Here is a 20,755-nt window from a genome sequence, read left to right as displayed (position 1 = left end):
TTCAAAGTGTTCATGGAAAGGAGACAGTGTGAGAAAATATAAATCAACTTACTAGCTACCGCTTAGAAGCTTCTAAAATCAAAGTGTTCATGGAAGGCAGACAGTGTGAGAAAATATAAATCAACTTAACTTAGAAGCTTCTTTTGATCATGAATAATATATGTCTAACTTCTATAACTTTCATTAAAATCCTAACTCTAAAGTTTACTATATAACTAGTTAGTAGATAAACACTATGTTTTTAATTAATTTGAATAGGGCAAAGTCCTTTAGAATGAAATTTTTATTATATTATTATTGTAATTTTGTTAAATCACAAATCAGCACAGGAAAATAAGAATGGGAAATAAGAATAATAAGTAAATAATCAGAAAACACTGAGGAAAACTGAATAACAAATAAAACAACAGGAAAGACTAAGTCACCTGAGAAACAATCCATGTTCTCCATCACAAACATGGAAATTGTTTTCCCAGGAAAGCCCCAATTCTTCCCCATCAATATCAACATGAGAGCCGTGTAACCTGAGGCCTGCCCTAGGCTTGTACCATACAGGCAGGCCTCAGCCTATTCTCGGTTTTTCACCTTACAGACAGGCTTCTATCCTGACCAGAAGCCCACCTTCGGCCTGCACCATTCAGGTCAGCTCCCTTCCTTGGTTAGGAACCTGCCTTCAGGTTTTTCTGCCATCAGGCAAGGTCCCTTCCTTGGTTCCCTGCATCTCCTCAGCTCTCTGCACTACTCTTCTCTGAAGAGTGATTTAAGGACAGGGGTACCCCCTGTTTGTGGATTTTCCATCATCAACATGTGACTTCAAATGTGTTTGTAGTACTTGAGTTTATTTCACTCAGTGATAAAGGGGAAAAGTCTGGTGGATCACGTGACATATTCCAAAGGGACAGAACTATACCAGATAAAAGCACTTCTGCTCAAATTCCATGGCTTGGATTTATCCTCATGGGGATCTAATGGCAAATATGTGGAGAAAGTATTGGATGATTAAAGGATGAGGAGACAAGTTAGGTGCCTAAGACCTCTTTTCATGGTTAGACTTTTTGTCCTAATAAAGTTCTGGGTGGTGGTTGAGGGGAAAAGCCAATGCTCTTGCTTGCACACACTTTACTTAAAAGCAAGATATGCAAATTCTCATTCCACAATTTATTCTTGGAGAAGATGCAGTGATGTGACTCAGAGTTCACAGTATCAGAGATTGTTTGAAAAAAACATTCAAGTTGATTGCCAAAGGCACATAGGCTAATGAGGAAAATATCCCCAGGTGTAGACACATTAGAAGTTGTTTCCTGATTACCTGAGGGAGACAAAAAAAGAATGACCAGCAACCTCCCTGCATATACGCAAGGATCACTGAACTAAAAGTGGCGAATGAGTCGTCCATTCGCCAGATCTTCCAAATATTGCAAATGCCAACTTGAAGAAACTCCTGCAAATGATCTTTAAAAAATACCTCATACAATAATCCATTATAACTTCCCTCTAGAACCATAAGAATTTACAAAATATCTTTAGACTATCGTCCTTTCACATCACAGCTATCTAATATAGATGGTCTTATTCCTTCACCCTATTATTACCATGACTGTTCCCTTCATGAATATTGATTAAGCTCCCGAAATGATAGACGCTGGACTAGATGTCTAGGAAGTGAGACTGGGTCAGATAGTTTCTCTCCCTGTAGGTATTTTACAGACTCCTGGGAGATAGTCTGAGGATGAAACAGGTCAGGTCACATATTAGTCTACTCCTTCTTCTTCAACAGAATAGCAGAGACTGGGTAGTTTGTAAAGAACAGAAATATATTTCTCACAGTTTTAGAATCTGGAAATCCAAGATCAGGTTGTCAGCATGGTCGGGTTCTGGTTGACAGCCTGGTTCAGATCTCACACTGCAGAGTCTGCTGTAACCTCAAAGAGCAGAAGAATGAGGGATTCATCTCATTCTTTGAGAAGGGCACTCATTCCACCTGCGACTCCTCCATATGCACACCCTCATCAAGTTCCACCTGCGACTCCTCCATATGCACACCTCCTGACACCATCACCTTGGTGGTTGAGACTTCAAAATACAAATTTTGTGAGGACTCAAACATTCAGATCAGAAAGGTCAGTGAAGGCTACATGCCTGGCTTCTAGAAGTAAGAATACAGATGTGCCGAGTAAATAAAGATGAAGGAACATGTAAAGAGGAAAAGGGAACAGAGCAAGGACCCAAAATCCAACCTCTTGATTTTGCACAAAATTTTGGAAATCTATCTGAAATAGAGCATGCTGTCCCAAGAAATGGAATGAAAATACAGAGGGCAAATGATCATTCATCATCTTTCTGAGAAGTCTCCAAAGAAGCTCAGGATTAAGGCAGTAATGGCCCCATCACTGAAAAGCCACAAAGAGTAACTGGGTAAATTATCTGGTTGCTGGAGCTGTGTGAATCAGGAAGAGTCTGAGTTTAGGTACATGGCTCAGTAGCTGACACCAGGCTAGCTCGTGTCTGTTATGACATAGCAGACGGCAAATCAGAGACAAGGCTATCCTCAAGAGTTTAATATGGTACTAGGCAAAGGCTGAAAATTGTGCTGCTCTCCAACTTGAACCCCCAGGACCCTATGCACCTTCAAGGAAAGAGAATTCTGGTGGCTTGAGCAATAAACTCAGTAGGTATTATTGATACCAGTAGGAACAGAGTGGAAACATTAGCTATTGTCTATTATAAACCCAGCAAAATGTCTGTGATGAGGCAAAGTAGCTTGGTCATTCATACATGCCTTCCAGGAGGAGAACACCTAAGAAACTGCTTTAGTAAAAATTACATTTTGGGTGACTACAATGGGCCTTTGTTGAGAATACCTCAGAGAATAAGACAGAGTCCAGTTAGTACAAAACTGGTTTGCCAAAGATGGGCACATATCTATCACTTAAAGATCAGAATGTAGAGGGCTGAGACAACATAAAATCCACTGCAAAATAAAATGAGCCATGATTGGATTTGAAAGTGAATTCTCTCCTTAATAACAATTCAGTTTGGGCAGTTCCCATTGTGGCTCAGTGGGACAAATCTGATTAGCATCCAGGAGGACGCAAGTTCAGTCCCTGGCCTTGCTCCATGGATTAGGGATCCGGCGTTGCCATGAGCTGTGGTGTAGGTTGCAGACTCGGCTTGGGTCCAGCATTGCTGTGGCTGTGGCCTAGGCCAGCAGCTACAGCTCTGATTCAACCCCTAGCCTGGAAACCTCCATATGCCAAGGGTGTGGCCCTAAAAAGACAAAAAAAAAAAGAAAGAAATTTAAAGATTAAAAAAAAAACATTTGTCCAGTTTGGGATTAGTTACAAAGATAGTTTCTTTTTGTTTGAAAAAAAAAATAGACTTGGATTGGAACCTGTGAAAGTCCTCTGAGAAACTGGAAATTTAATGCAAAAACACAGAGAAAGATCCCAGTTGATGATGATCCCTAAATCACACATTGTCAGTGGGCTGAGGTGGCTCCTATAGGTGCAAACATTAGTTCTTAGGGGTATGAACGATTCTTAGCTATTACAATGATTTGTGGCACTCAAGAGCTCAACCCTATCAAACAAACTCTTCTTCCTTTGTATGCATGTTTTCTCTTTGGATCCTCTTGTGGATGTGGATGATATGAGAAGCACTGACATTGACTTTCTGGAAGATAAACATTATGCAGGATCAGTGCTATGACCTAGGCTGACCTGATGGTTCATTAGAGGACTTTCTCACCAGCATATGCTTGATCTCAAAGTCATAATGTCTCTGATTTGCCTTTGCTGACTTCTAAGCTCCACTGTCTCTCTTGCAGGTTTTACTTAGGTTTAAGCCCCAGTGTGATTTGGGTTTTGGGAATTAAGCACAAAGAGGTTACATTTTATTATTTAATCATAATAAATTTATCCAGCCCATTAAAATTATGTCTAGATCTAAAGAGAAAGAATTATGGACCATATCTAGATGAACAACTAGCAGCTAGTGAAGTTAAAAATTATTTTATGAGATGACCCAAATTTAATAATTACCTGAAGTATATATTGAGAAAATAATTTTAATTGAAGTAGTTTTAGCAGTTTCAATGGTTCAATTTCTTTTCTTTTCTTTTTTTGGCCATGCCCCCAGATCAGAATTTCCTAGTGCAGGGTTGAACCTGCACCAGAGCAGATACCTAGGCCACAGCAGTGACAATGTAGATCCTTAACCTGCTGATTGACAAGGGAAATCACAGGATGGACTTTTAAAGATATTTATACATTGATATTCTTACGCAGAATTTATATAAATATTTATTGAATATGTAATTTGACATATTCCTATTTATATAAGTAAATGTGTTACATTAAAAAGTCAATCTGCGGAGTTCCCGTCATGGCGCAGTGGTTAAGGAATCCGACTAGGAACCATGAGGTTGCGGGTTTGGTCCCTGCCCTTGCTCAGTGGGTTAACGATCCGGCATTGCCCTGAGCTGTGGTGTAGGCTGCAGACGCGGCTCGGATCCCGTGTTGCTGTGGCTCTGGCATAGGCCGGTGGCTACAGCTCCGATTCGACCCCTAGCCTGGGAACCTCCATATTCCGCAGGAGCGGCCCAAGAAATAGCAACAACAACAACAACAACAACAACAACAACAAGTCAATCTGCAAACTTAGTTATACATTTAAATTGTCAATATTTATTACATTTAAATTTTATCTTAAATTTTTTGTCATACTTAACCTTGCATTGAGTAAAAAGAATAAAATTTTCACCTTCGTCTAGAAATGTATATGGGATAAATATACATGTACACAGTATATCTCCATATAAAAATTCCATAGGGGGGAAGTTAGGAAAAAGCATCTAAGAAGGCTCTCTGGCAGGGGAAGGGGAGGGAATAATGAAAAAAAAAATGGTTGAGAAAAGCTGCCCTACCCATGGAGAGTGTTAAATGAAAAGCAAAATCAGAAGTAGAAAGTAACATAAAAAATGGATATTAATTTGTTTCCTTTTAAGACACAGGCCTGAGGGAAGGCCTTCAGAGATCCTAGAGAGCAGGGTCAGAGTCACCCACCTCAGCCAGGACAGCAGCATCTGCAAGATCCCCAATGGCCCCAACCTCAGCCTTCCTCACAGCCCTGGTGCTGCTCAGCTGCAATGCCATCTGCTCTCTGGGCTGTGACCTGCCTCAGACCCACAGCCTGGCTCACACCAGGGCCCTGAGGCTCCTGGCACAAATGAGGAGAATCTCTCCCTTCTCCTGCCTGGACCACAGAAGGGACTTTGGACCCCTCATGAGGCCTTTGGGGCAACCAGGTCCAGAAGGCTCAAGCCATGGCTCTGGTGCATGAGATGCTCCAGCAGACCTTCCAGCTCTTCAGCACAGAGGGCTCGGCTGCTGCCTGGAATGAGAGCCTCCTGCACCAGTTCTGCACTGGACTGGATCAGCAGCTCAGGGACCTGGAAGCCTGTGTCATGCAGGAGGTGGGGCTGGAAGGGACCCCCCTGCTGGAGGAGGACTCCATCCTGGCTGTGAGGAAATACTTCCACAGACTCACCCTCTATCTGCAGGAGAAGAACTACAGCCCCTGTGCCTGGGAGATCGTCAGGGCAGAAGTCATGAGAGCCTTCTCTTCCTCCACACACCTGTAAGATGGATTCAGTAGGAAAGAGTGACAGTTAGTTATAAATGTAAATAGTCATCATAGAAATACTTCTCACAGCCTGACAAGCCCTTCTCATGCCAGGGCAGAGCTTCCATTCTGTGTCATCTTGCCACGAAGTGAATCGTTTGTCAAAGATTCTCAGGGGTACTAAGCACCATCATGTTCTGCTCTACAGGCACTGCTCCCTTACAGATGTCCCTGCTGCTCTATGTAATTATCTATTTAAAGATTTTTTTATTTACCTACTTATAGGATTTATGTTTTATACATTTAATATTATATGTACCTTATAAATCATCTTTGTATTTATTATCTTTGTTTATTAATTTTTGACAATAGGAAACTTCTTCTACCTGTTTATTTTTAAAAAAGAAACAACACCAATTCTGAATTTTCAAACTGATTAAAGGATTTATGGTGCCTTTAATTTCCCATTATAACATTCACATTAGAGTGAATATAAAATTGTTCAAGGCCAGGTTGTAGGTTACCCTCAGGATAGAGAGGTGAACATAAGAAATCCAATGCTGCTTTCTTGTATCTTTGATTTTTATAGGGCAAAATCTGAAAAAAGTAATCAGTTAACTGAAAATCAAATATCAATTATGTTTAAAACTAGTATTAGCTAATGTTAGAAATTAACATCAGGTTGTTTTAATGCTGTAAAGAGAAGAAGGGAGAAAAAAAGAAATGCTTTAAGTGGAAGGTGGATTAAGCCATGTGAGGACTCAAAAGTAAAAGTCGAAGTTCTTCTTTACTGTTGACCGGGGGATCTAACTTCCAATGCCCATTGGGTACTGGAGCTGGTGATTTCCAAGCAATTCCCTGAGGTGTAAAGCATGGGAACAGAAGTGATCAAATGGGAAGAGGGCACAGAATGAGAAAAGCCTAAAGTTAAGAGGGGGGGAAGACCTGCAAAGGAAAATGAGGTGGAATGGTCATAGGTTAACAGGTCAAGAGAGAAGGGTGAGAAGACTACATGTAAAAGACTGAGACTGCTTAGAAGATGCAATACGTTCATTTAAACTGAAGATGGAAACTGTCCCTCCTTGAGAAATCAGATGGCACTGGTCACCCTAGTGAGAGCTGACTGGGTGGAATTCATCAGCAGAAACCATCCTGGAGAAGCTGGAAGGGTGAAGAGAGAAGAGAACTCCTCTTGTTTTTTTCACCTGGGGAGTCATATTACTACTTTCACTCTCATCTTGTTCAGATTTACTTTTGCTTTCCTCTGACCTCAGTGCATCCAAAGGCAATGAGAGCTTTCTAAGAAAGTTGAAGGAAGAAAGAAAATCATGACATATTGAAAATTATGGAAACTAATTGTATGGACCTTTTATGTTTCCTTTTTACTTCTCTATTTTGATTTCTGTTTCAAGAAGACTTCAGAAGCTGTAAGACAAAACCTTACCCAGAAAAATACTGAGTGTATGTGTATATCTAACTCTGAAATCAATAGTGAAAAGAAGGCTACCATTTTCTAGCATCGTGTGCCTTACTTCTTCCCTGCCCTGCACCTTGATTGTGGCATGGAGAATCATGAATCAAGAGGCTCCACAGGAATGTACTCAATGGTCTAATGATTATTCACTACTTCAATATAAAGTTCTATCAAAGAGAGCAAGATCAAGATGGAGGAGTAGACGTGGCACTCACCTTCTCCCACAAGCAAATTAAAAAAAAAAAACTTCATGTAGGATGATTCACACAGAACATCTACTGAACACTACCAGAAGACATTAAACCACCAAAAAGGGCAAGAAACCCTCTACGTAACTAAGTAGAACAAAAGGAGAGAGAGAAAGGAATCAGGATGGTACCAGCACTCCTGAGAGGGAGCTGTGAAAGAGGGCAGGAATCAACACCCTGGGAAGCCACATAACTGACGGGGAGGTCAGCAGAGATGGAGGGACTTTTACACTGCAGAGAAAAGCGCAGCAGTTGGACTGAAAAGGGCAAAGCAGAGAGAGAGAGACACCCTCAGACACCACAGCATGGGATGCTCAGGTGGGGGCTGGGTGCTGAGACTCAGGCTCTGGAGGTCAGTTCTGGGGAGAGGACTAGTGTTAGCTGTGTGGAGACAGCCTGAGGGAGCTAGGGGTGTTGTGTCAAGGGTGGGGGAGCAGATCACCAAAGCCCAGGGAACATGGGCGGAGGTCTGAGGCCTTCAGGAGAAGCAAGGTGCCATTGCTGGGGAAGGTGAGAAAAGAAGAGGCAGACTGCCATAGGAATATCCTTCTCTGCACATGCATGGACTCTTGGGGGGCAGGGCTATAGCCATGGGGGCAAATCACAACAGCTATCTCTGACTCCAGAGGTGGGCCTGGCCTGCTACCACTAGGGGTCAGTGAGCAGGCACCACCTCAGAGACTGGCACAGAGGAGGGCACCGCAACCAAGCACCACCCATTGTTGTTCTCACTTTCCTGGGAATGCACACACCATGCTGAGGCCAAATGCTCAGGGTACCGCCTACACCTGCCTGAGGGTCACTACCACTTCCCGGGCCCTGCAACTAGGAGTAGCCTGTGCTGCCATCCCTCAGTTCCTTGCTACCGTCAAGGGCCCAGCAACCAGGCACTGGTAACTATCCTTCCCCACTGCCTCCATCTGTCTGTAAGCACATGCAACACCCTATCAAGATGATAATAGCCTGCACACAGAGGAAAGAGACAGCAAGCATTCAAACCAAAAGCAACCCCATGCCAAAAATAAGTAGTAAGCCCTCACAAAATACCCAGGGATGCTCTCACATAACAATGAAACAGACCTTTGCAGTCTACCAGACACCAAGTTCAACAAGGAGATAGTGAAAATACGGAAGGGATTAAGGGTGAATATGAAGGAATTAAGAGTGGATATAAACAGTTAGGCAGATGACTTTAGAAAGGAACTAGAAAGTATAAGGAGGAGCCAAGAAAAAGTATAAAATTCATTTGCAGAGACACATACTGAGTTAAAGGCACTGAAGAGCAGAATGAATCGTGCAGAGGAACAAATTAGTCACTTGGAAGATAGAATAATGGAAATCACCCAATCAGGACAGCAGACAGAACACCAACTGAAAAAACATGAAGACAATATAAGAGATCTAGGGGATAATATAAATCAGGGCAATCTATGCATAATAGGGATTCCAGAAGGAGAAGAAAAGAAAAGGGGGTTGAAATTACATTTGAGGAAATTATGGCTGAAAACTTCCCAAATCTAATGGAAATCAATATCAAGATACAGGAAGCACAGAGGGGCCCAAACAATCTGAACTCAAAGAGGCCCACAGAAGACATATTATAATAAAAAAATGGCAAAAACGGAAGATAAAGAGAGAATTCTAAAGGTAGCAAGAGAAGAACAAAGACTTAATTATAAAGGAACTCCCAGAAGGCTGTTGGCTGATTTCCCGACAGAAACACTACCATGCAGAAGAGAGTGGCAAGATATATTCAAAGTTCTAAAAGGGAAAAATCTGCAGCCTAGAATACTCCACCCAGCAAGAATATAATTTAAAACCAAAGGAGAAATAAAGAATTTCTCCAACAAACAAAAACTGAAAGAGTACAGCAATATTAAGCCCGTTCCAAAAGAAATTATGAAAGAGCTACTCTAAAGAAAAAAAGGAGGAAGAAGAAATAGGATGCAGGAAATCACAATTGGAAAGTAATCACTTAAATAAGCCAGGATACAGATCTAATAGAAAAAAAAACTTTTAAAAAAGCAACAAAGAACAGCAAAAGGATAAACACGAAAATGTTAAAAAAAGGACACCAAAATCATAAAATGTGGTGAAGGAAAGTAAGAAAAGCTAGTCTTTTTTTTTTTTTTAAGAATGCGTTTGAGCCTATATGAATATCAGTCTAAAGTAAGCAGATATAGGAAGGGGTTAACGTATTTGAAAAACAGTGTAACCACAAATCAAAATCAAATAATACATTCAAAAAAACTAAAAAGCAGACGCAAGTATAAAATAAAAGGAAATCTTCCAACCAACAAAGAAAGGATCAAAGGAGAAACAGAATCAACTGGAAAACAAGGTTTAAAATGGCAATAAATACATATTTATCAATAATAACCTGTAATGTCAATGGACTGAATGCTCCAATCAAAAGACAGAGCGGCAGACTAGATTAAAAAACAGGAGTATCAGCTACAAGAGACTCACCTTAGGGCAAAGGACACATATAAATTGAAAGTGTGGGGATGGGAAATGATACTTCATTTCAATGGAAAAGACAGGAAAGCAGGGGTCACAAAACTCATAACAGACAAAATGGACTTTAAAATGAAGGCCATAAAGAAAGACGAAGAAGGACACTATTTAATGATAAAAGGATCCATTCAAGAAGAGGATATTACACTCATCAATGTATAGGCCCCTCATATAGCAGCACCCAGATACACACGACAAATACTAACAGGCATAAAAGGAGAAATTAATGGGAATACAGTAACAGTAGGAGAATTTAACACCCCACTCTGATCAATAGACAGATACTCTAGACAGAAAATCAATAGGGTAACAGAGATCCTAAATGACACAATAGAAAAGTTAGACTGGATTGATATTTTCAGGACATTATATCTCAAAAACCCAGAATATACATTCCTTTCAAATACCCATGGAACATTCTCAAGGATTGACCACTGGGGCACAAAACTAACTTCAACAAATTTAAGAGTATAGAAATTATTTCAAGTATCTTCTCTGACCACAATGGCATGAAACTAGAAATCAACCACAGGAAAGAAAAAGACAAAATTGACTACATGGAGACTAAAAAACATGCTACTAAAAAACCAGTGGGTCACCGAGGAAATCAAAAAGGGAAATTAAAAAGTACCTCGAGACAAATGATAATGAAAACACAACCATTTAAAATCTATGGAATGCCACAAAAGCAGTGCTTAGAGGGAAGTTCATAACAACACAGGCTTTCCTTAAAAAAAAAAAAAAAAGAAAAAAAAAAAAAAGAAAAAGAAAAAGAAAAAGAAAAATCAACCCACCACCTAAAAGAATTAGAAAAAAAGAACAAACAAAACCTAAAGTGAGCAGAAGTTAGGGAATCATAAAGATCAGAAAGAAAATCAATAAAATAGAGATCCCCCCCCCAAAAAAAATAGAAAAAATCAATAAAACCAAGAACTGGTTCTTTGAAAAGGTAAACAAAATTGACAAACCTCTACCCAGACTCAGCAAGAACAGGAGAGAAAGAACTCAAACAAACAAAATAATACATGAAAAAGGAGAAATCTAAATAAATACTGCAGAATTACAAAAAAAAATTACCATAAGAGAATACTGTGAGCAATTATACACCAACAATTTAACAACCTAAAAGAAATAGACAGCTTTCTACAGATATAAAGCCCACAAAACTGTATCAAGAAAAATAGATCAATTGAACAGAATAATCACTAGAAGTGAAATTGAATATGTAATAAAAAACACTCCATACAAACTAAAGTCCAGGACCACATGGCTTTACAGGAAAATTCTACCAATACCAAACACACAAGAAGAACTTATACCCACTTTTCTTTGTCTTCTTCTTCTTTTTTTTTTTTTTTTTTTGGATTTTTAGGGCTGCACCCTTGGCACATGGAGGCTCCCAGGCTAGGGGTCGAGTTAGAGCTGAGACCACCGGCCTATGCCACAGCCACATCTGTGACCTACACCACAGCCCATGGCAATGCTGGATCCTTAACCTAATGGGCAAGGCCAGGGATCAAACCCACATCCTCATGGATGCCAGTTGGGTTCATTAACTGCTGAGCCACGATGGGAATTCCCCCATCCTTCCTAAACTCTTTCAAAAGGTGGAAGAAGAAAGAACACTCTCAAAGACAGTCTATGAAGCCACCAGCACCCCAATACCAACCAGACAAAGATACTACCAAGAAAGAAAATTATAGGAAAATATCATTGATGAATAGAGACACAAAAATTCTCAACAAAATTTCAGCCAACGAAATCCAACAAATTATAAAAAAGATCATACACTGCAACCAAATGGGATTCATCCCAACTTCACAAGGATGATTCAACATACACAAGTCAATTAATGTAATACACCACATTAACAAAAGAAAAATCGAGAAACATAATCATCTCAATAGACGCTGAAAAAGCATTTGATAAAATCCAACATCCATTCAGGATAAAAATTCTTACCAAAGTGGGTAGAGAGGGAACATACCTTCACATAATAAAGGTCATTTATGACAAACCCACAGTCAATATAATACTCAATGGAGAAACGCTGAAAGCCTTTTCACTAAAATCTTGAAGACAAGGATGCCCACTCGCATCACGTTTATTCAACAAGGTAACTGGAAGTCCTAGCCACAGCAATCAGACAAACAAAAGAAATAAAAGGTATCCAAACTGGAAGAGAAGAGGTAAAACTGTCACTTTATGCAGATGGCATGATACTATATGTAGAAAACCTTAAGGACTCCACACAAAAACTATTTGATCTGATCAATGAATTCAACGAAGTAGCAGGATACAAGATTAACATTCAGAAATCGGTTGCATTTCTGTATACTGACAATGAAACACTAGAAAAGGAATATAAACGTATCTTTTAAAATCACACCTCCAAAAATTAGATACCCAGAAATAAACCTGACCAAGTTGGTGAAAGCAGACTTACATGCTGAGAACTATGACACATTAATCAAAGAAATCAAAGAGGATTCAAAGAAATGGAAAGATAGTCCATGCTCCTGGACTGGAAGAATTAACACCCTTCAAATGGCCATACTACCCAAAGCAATCTACAGAGTCAATGCAATCCCTATCAAATTACCCATGACATTTTTCACAGAACTAAAACAAACAATCCAAAATTTTATATGGAACCACAAAAGACCCAGAACTGCCAAAGCAATCCTTGGGAACAAACACCAAGCAGGAAGCATACTCTCCCAGACTTCAGACAATATTACAAAGCTACAGGAATCAAGACAGTGTGGTACTGGTACCAAAACAGACATACAGACCAATGGAACAGAATAGAAAACCCAGAAATAAACCCAGACACCTATGGTCAATTAATCTTTGACAAAGGAGGCAAGAATATAAAATGGGAAAGAGACAGCCTTTTCAGCAAGCGGTGCTGGGAAAACTGGAGTGCTGCATGTAAATCAACAAAACTAGAACACACACTCACACCATATATAAAAATAAACTCAAAAGGGCTTAAACACTTAAACATACGAAAAGACACCATAAAACTCCTCAAAGTGAAAATATACAAAACATTCTCGGATATCAAGTGTAAAAATGTTTTCCTAGGTCAGTCTCCCAACGCAATAGAAACAGAAACAAGAACAAACCAATGGGACCTAAACCAACTTACCAGCACAGCAAAGAAACCATTAAAAAACCAAAAACTAAAAAGACAACCTAAGGAGTGGGAGAAAATAGTTGCAAAAGATGCAAGTGAAAAGGGCTTTATCTCCAAAATACAAAAACAACTCATACAACTCAACAGCAAAATAACCCCATACAACCCAATTGGAAAATGGGCAGAGGACTGAAAATGACATTTCTAAAAAGGAGACATACAGATGGCCAACAGGCACATGAAAAAATGCTCAACATCACTAATTATTAGAGAAATGCAAATCAAAACTAAGTGAAGTACCACTTCACACCAGTCAGAATAGCCATCATTAGTAAGTCTAAAAACAGCAAATGCTGGAGAGGCTGTAGAGAAAAGGGAACCCTCCTAGACTGTTGGTGTGGATGCAAATTGTTACAACCACTGTGGAAAACAGTATGGAGGCACCCCAGAAAACTAAATGTAGAACTACCATATGACCTAGCAATTCCACTCTTGGACATATAACCAGACAAATCTTTCATTGAAAAAGATACATGCACCCCTAGGTTCATGGCACCACTATTTACAACAGCCAAGACATGGAAACAACCTAAATGTCTTTCAAGAGATGAATGGATTAAGAAGATGTGGTAACCTGTATACAATGGACTACTACTCAGCCATAAGAGAGAAAAAATAGTGCCATTTGCAGCAACAGGAATGGAACTAGAGACTCTCACACTACGTGAAGAAAGTCAGAAAGAGAAAGACAGATACCATATGGTATCACTGATATCTGGAGTCTCATATACGGTACAAATGAACCTTTCCTCAGAAAAGAAACAAATTCATGGACATGGAGAACAGACTTGTGGATGCCAAGGGGGAGTGGGGTGGGGGAGTGGGATGGACTTGGAGTTAGGGGTTAGGAGATGCAAATGATTGCATCTGGAGTGGATAAGCAATGAGATCCTGCTGTATAGCACAGAGAACTCTGTCTCATTACTTGTGATGGAACATGATGGAGGATAATGTGAAAAAAGAATGAATATATGTATGTATGAATGGGTCACTTTACTGTACAGCATAAATTGAGAAAACACTGTAAATCAACTCTAATAAAAAATTTAAAAAAATAAAAACACCAAAAAAAAAATTAGGTTAACAGAAGCTTGTGGTGTGAAGTCTGATGGAAAAATCTAAGAATACACTTTTTAAATCATTATTTAGAGTAATTAATATAAACTCATGCTTACAGCATCTGATATAATGGTGAATAAGATATTGACCTTTCTCCTATATTGGTTTCTTGAAATAAGGTCTAATAAAGCCATTTTCAAGAAGACCAGTTCAGAAGGATGAGGCAGCATGGCTGCCATGTCTCATCAGTATGTCATAAAGAATTTAAAAACTTCATATTCCTGGGAGTTCCCATCATGGTGCAGCGGAAACGAATCCAACTAGGAAGCATGAGGTTGCTGGTTTGATCCCTGGCCTTGCTCTGTGGGTTAAGGATCTGGCGTTGCCGTGAGCTGTGGTGCAGGTCGCAGATATGGCTCAGGTCAGGCGCTGCTGTGGCTGTGGCGTAGGCCAGAGCCTACAGCTCGATTAGATTCCTAGCCTGGGAATCTCCTTATGCCGCAGTGCGGCCCTAAAAAGACAAAAAAATAAATAAGTAAATAAAAAATAAAACTTCATATTCCTATATCATATATGTGATGTCATAAAGAAGGCAGAAACCGAGCCAATGACTAGAGGGGAAACACAGTCCAATTCCTATCAGATAAATGGAAATTCTCACGCTAAAGGCCAATTTACCATAATTCCTTTTCCCTGGACACCATGTTCAATTTTCAACAGAAAGTTACCAATTTTAAAACCACAGTTTGAAGAGACAGAGAAAGTACCAGAACTAGACTCAGAGTATAGAGTTAAAAAATATAAGACCAGGAGTTTAAAATAACAGTGATCAATGTGCATAGAGCTCTAAAGCACCCATACATTTATTTAACTACTTCATCTGCCAGACCATGTATGGTATTTAAAAACCTTTTGTACAAACTACATCATGTTCAACTATACAATATGTTCAAATCTAACATATAGGCTTACTTTTACCTTTTATCCAATTATTTTCTTGGTTAATTTATGAAATTCTTATCTAGAAGACATTTTGGAGTTGCTTATTCGTACAAGAAGAAATAAATTTGCAATCCGTACTAAAAATTTGGGTGATTATATTCTACTAATCATTCAATTCTTTCAGCTGTATATATTTTAAAACTTCACATTGCTACATCAGATATGTGATAGTTCCAAGAACACTGAAGTGAAAAACAATCGATGTCAAACCTCTTGTTTTAGAGCTTTCAGTTTGGAAGAAATTATTGGCTTGGTTAATTATTGCTTGTGTATTATGCTAAATATATAATTATGATAAATTATTATGATAAATTATTATAATCGTAACTATGCTAAATTATTTCAATTAAGTTTCCTGTTACAATGAGAGAGACAGGCAAAGGGATTCTCTCACCAGAATCTCCAACAAGGTATCTCAAGAAGGGGAGAAAGCAGATGTGCTCTAGAAAGTGCCCATAAAACAAGACAGATTTCCCCGTTGGAAGACAGATATGTTGGTCTGGAATCTGCAACAGTGTATATCCTGGAGATATTAATTTGCAATTTTTATTTGTTTAGAAATCAGGACATGGTAAAGAATGTCTTAGGAGTAGAAATCAGGACAAGGTAAGGAATGTCCTTCCTTACGAAAAGACGACCTAAAGCTTATGTGAACCTGGAACTTCTAAGCTTGAGACAGAGAAGGAGACACTGCAAAGGGCACAAAGATGGAGGAGCCAGTGCAGTTAGGAGTCAACCAGGGAAGAACAACCTTCAGAAAGCACTGAAGAAGAAAACAAAGGAGAATTGCATAAGATGAAACTTTTATAATTATTTATAGGTTATATTGGATTCTGCATTGAATATAGATTACATGTGTGATCTCAGAGGACCACTTTTACTTCCCTGAGCCTCAGTTTCCTCAAATGTAAAGTGAAACTATTCCTGGAGCTGTCATGAGAAGCAGACAATCTAAAATATTCAAGAGCACTTAGCAGCTTATCATCCACTGAGTGAAGGCTAAACAGGTAGGGACTATTTTCTTGTTTTCATACAGAGAGAAATGGAAAAAATGAATTCTCCTACCCCTCTCTCTGCAAGTGACTGCACAACACTGACAGTCTGCAAACAGTATCTCATTAATCATATAGAATTCTATCCATAATAATATAATACATATAGATATGTTGTACATACATCTAAAACACAGATACTATAAATTATACCACATGCAATAAGCCACATATCTATCTGCTGATTCTCATACCTGGAACACTTCCCTCTTCCTCTCTGCTTTCCTGGATCTCATCCTTTCACTCCAATATCACAATCCTTTCCTTCTTCCGAGAGAAGAAATCCTCATTCACTCTGCATCAAGCTGTACTGCTCATTCACACAGCTGTTTCCTTTCCCATTAGGGTTTCTGCCTGTCAATTTCCCCTTAAGACAAGAAATCCACCAACTGCAAGCAGAAGGTGAATGAAAGTTCTAGGTTTGTCAGCAACTCTCAGATGACTCCATGCTCTCTGTCTACCAAGAAGTGCAAGCCCAGACTGTCCAGCCTCCCAGAGAAACCCAGGAGATACAGGGAACCCTGCCCAACACTTAACTTCAGGGGAAGCCAGGAGCTCAGCTGTGCCTCTATTGGGTACTTGCACATGCTGATAGCACCAGGAGGGGCTCCCCTGGCTCAGAACTCTCACTGGCTTCAAAAGCCCAAAGCCTAGGAAACATGGAGGTGAAAGTCAGCAGCAGTTGGACAACTTGGACCAAGAACAGAGATATTTAAAGCTTTCATTGGAATAGGAGCAGGTCTTCATTTCATGGAACAACACAGATGAGCTGCAATGAGGCAAGTGTTTCCCAAGAAAACCCTTTTTCAAAGAATGAGAAGACCGAGTGGATGCTGTGAGCACAGAGTTATCGCACAAATATGTGGCCACTAGCAGTGTTCCCAGCATGGGTGACATGGATACAACAGCAACCTGCAGAGCATCAGGAGGGGTGATGGTTCCTCCAGTGCCAGCTGCAGACCTGTTTCCTCCCTAGGACCCAGCAAGTTATCATAGAGCAGGGAAGGATATTCCTGGGGACAATGTAACCCAAGGAATTTCTTACTGTCCATCATGATGGAGCTGTTTTGAAAGATGAACCAAATAAAACAATGATGAACAGAAGGGACACAGGCAGGGATTATGATCCATTTAGGAACCAGTGGGGTAGAGCCTTCCCAGCAGGACATGGATCAGCAATGTGCACACTGGAAGATGACAACTTCTTAAAGAAACAAAGACCTTTCTGGAAATGCATTCATTTAATTTAGGCCATTTGGAACGTGGACATTAATGGATCAATCTCTTTTCTTTGTAGTTGATGCATACGCACAGAGTTGGGATATTTAAAGTCAGAAGGACATTTCAAGTCACTCAGAGGTTTGGAAACCTTTCTGAGAATTAACATCCAAACAATAAGCAAAAAACATACATAACAGCAAAAATGTCATTTATCAATGCATGCTGTTTTGAAAAATATTGTATTTCAATCCTACAGTATTTTTTTATGATGCTTTAATAGGTTGAGGCTAGAAACATGAATCAAGAGAACTATTCTAAGCAGTTTTTCTGACTGTTGAGTTCAAGCCAGACTCTCCCTGCTAATTAAATCTTTTTTTCCTTTTTGGTTGCTCCCTGGCATAGGGAGTTCCTCAGGCTGGGGATCAGATCCAAGCTGCAGTTGCCATGTAAGCTGCAGATGCAGCAGCGCTTGATCCTCTAACCCACTGTGCTGGGCCAGGGTCGAACCTGTGTCCTGGAGGTCCAGGAAATGATGCAGATCCAATTGCACCACCGTGGGTACTCCGAAGCAGCCCTTTAAAACTCACCTTGCTTTTGTCAAGGAGGTGCGTATGCTCTTCCATCTTGATCATATGTAAAGCATCTTCAGGACCCACATCGTAACCAGTGGTTGTAATAAAAAAGAGAAGACGTTCTTCACTGCACTCTCCATTGACAACAGAAGGTCCAGTCTGGTTAGCAACAGAGTTGTCTTCTTTAGGAATGAGAACAGCAGGCTGACTGGAAGAGGTCTCCTGGGAAAGCAGTGAGGTCCTTGTGGACTGAAAAACAATGGACAACATGAGAGCTGGGAGTCAGTTACTTGGGAGGATTTCCTGAGGACTATAGCCTGGAGGACAGCCTCTCAGATAGCTCTCAGGATATACTCCAGGCAGTTAGGGGGAAGTCAGATATACACAATTTTGGCAAATGGGGTACCTACCATCAAGGACACAGCTTGGTAGAAGTTGCTGCACATCGGGAGCAGCAGATGTCTCTGTTGATGACTTTACTGCTTTTCTAAGTATGAGCATAGGCAAGAAGTTGGCTTCACAAAATTTTCTCCAGAAAGTATCTACCCTCTGAAGGCCTGCACTGTCAGTTTTCCCAGAGCACAGAGTGCCTGCCGCCTTCCTGAGCTCCACCCTGAGCTCCTTTCAGGGTGTATTAAAGTTCAGTGACTTCATTCCTGTGGAACCCGATGGAGAGGGACTTCTTAGCTGTCATCCTGAAGGAGAAATGTCAGAGCTCATATGGCTAGAAATTGTTAGGTGCTTTTCCTTTGTTCTTAGTGTCACAAGAAAAATTAAACGTCAAAAAGAGACTCCAGGGATCTGCTTTTGAAGGGTTAATAAAGTTGTTTTACTATATTTATTGAAGAAATCAGTCATAAAATCTCCCTTTTTTCAATTAGCAGAAAAATCTCTCTTTAACTATTTAATTATAGATTTTATCTATTTTTCATCACAACTTAAAGTCACTTCAATTGATTCAGACCTCCTGCCTGACAAAGCAACACTGTGGCATCTGAAGTGAAAGTAAGCATCTTTTGTCATCTCATGTTCTTCCCTCTAATTATTTTGTTCTTTCCTAAAGATCATGTGGTTTTTCCACCTTTCACTTTCTTTAATGGGCTCCTCCAGACAAATCATTGGATACCTCCTCACTCAGGTTTGCTCCTATATCTTACGTACACCGTCCAGATTTATATTTTCTCCAGCTGTCTAAGTGAATGTGTTCCAAATAGGGTTAATGAGAGGACTGAGTTAATATTTTAAGAACTTACAAAGTAGTTAGTCCTTGATGAGCAAGCAATGAAATTCAGTTATTACTCTTTAATATCATGATTACTATTATCTAGATTAATATCAGGATATTCCATAATCTAGGAATTTCCTTCTTTGTAATTCTAGTTTTCTCAGAGCATTCTTTTCATTGCCCGACTGGATTTATCAACTAGACACATGCTCAGCAAGGCTCATCTCCAAGATCCTGCCACAGAGGTTTACTCTTCTAGCAACTGGGGTTCTGTTTTCCAATCTCTCTCACTCTCTCTGTCTCTCTTTTTTTTTTCATGGCCCTGCCTGTCTTATATGGAAATTTCCAGGCTAGAGGTTGAATGGGCAATGCAGCTGCCAGCCTGCACCACAGCCACAGGAACATAGGATCCAAGCCACATCTGCCACCTAAGACACAGCTTGCAGCAATATCCAGCCCTTAACCCACTGAGCAAGGCCAAGGCTCAAACTCGAATCCTGTTAGACAACCTGTTGAAGTACAATGGAAACTCCAAGGTTTCTAGTCTCATATGAGCTGATTTCTTCTCTTTGCTTCAGACCTGGCCACATATGCATTAAATTAAAAAAATTCAAGTGGCTTAACTTGCAAATCTGAAGGCTGTCAATTGACTCAGGAGTGGGTCTTCTCTGAGCCTCTCGCAGAAGCAGCCATGTGCCTGCCTTCCTGTTGTTCATACTGGCCTCACCCTTCCCCTCTGCATAGCCTTGTCCCCATCTGTGCTGCACGGAAGCTTGCTAACATAGAACACATAACGTGTGTGAGGGGAAAACCACTTCCCTTCTTTCACATTCATGAAATTCAGACTTACATTTGTTTTCTTTTTGCCCACAAAACAAAGGTCAGCTTTTACTCTCTAGGAAAGTTGTCACAAGAAACCAAAAAATCTGCAGTCTTGAAAATGATAGAGAGTGCAGTTCCTTTGCCTTTCTTTTACTTCCCTTTATTGTTCTTACCTCATCATGAATTTAAACTACCATTGGAGCAGCAAGACTAATCTTGCACAATAAGACCCTCAGTGAATATAACTTGTAAGCCTTTAAGTGAAGAATCACACACAAGCAAAGGAAAGAAGGCAATTTCTACCTGACATGATGGCCTGGGCCTCACTGCCCTGAGTTCTCAGAGGGAGACGGAGACAGAGACAGAGAAGCCCAGTGGGACCAACTGAATGAATGAACAACCAAAGGTCACTAGTTTCGGTGACGTGAGCTTCTCAGGAGAGACAACATCATCAGTGAATCTCCTGTCCTCAGCTGAGAAACTCTGAGTAGAAGAACTGTTCAAATGTCTAAGTAAAAGAGTTGAATAAGAAATTTATCTTTGGCAAAAATACAAATTATTTGTCTACTCGAGGTAAAATGATTGCGATTGGATAATACCTCCACCTTCTAAGACAGAACAAACCTTTGCTTTCAGCATCTGAGGGCTGCTGAAACCTTTGATACCTGAGGACACAGGTCAGGAGAGAAGGAGGTCACCACTGAGGATCAGGGTCCTTCACGAAAACACTCTGGGGACA

At 40.1% G+C, this 20,755-nt stretch overlaps 1 pseudogene; it reads left to right on the top strand.

Annotated features, from left to right (window-relative positions):
• On the top strand, window positions 5,098–5,641 carry LOC110255198 (annotated as a pseudogene).

The sequence above is a fragment of the Sus scrofa genome, chromosome 1, assembly GCF_000003025.6.
Source record: "Sus scrofa isolate TJ Tabasco breed Duroc chromosome 1, Sscrofa11.1, whole genome shotgun sequence".
Lineage (NCBI taxonomy): Eukaryota > Metazoa > Chordata > Mammalia > Artiodactyla > Suidae > Sus > Sus scrofa.
This window is presented reverse-complemented; position numbering and strand designations above follow the sequence as displayed.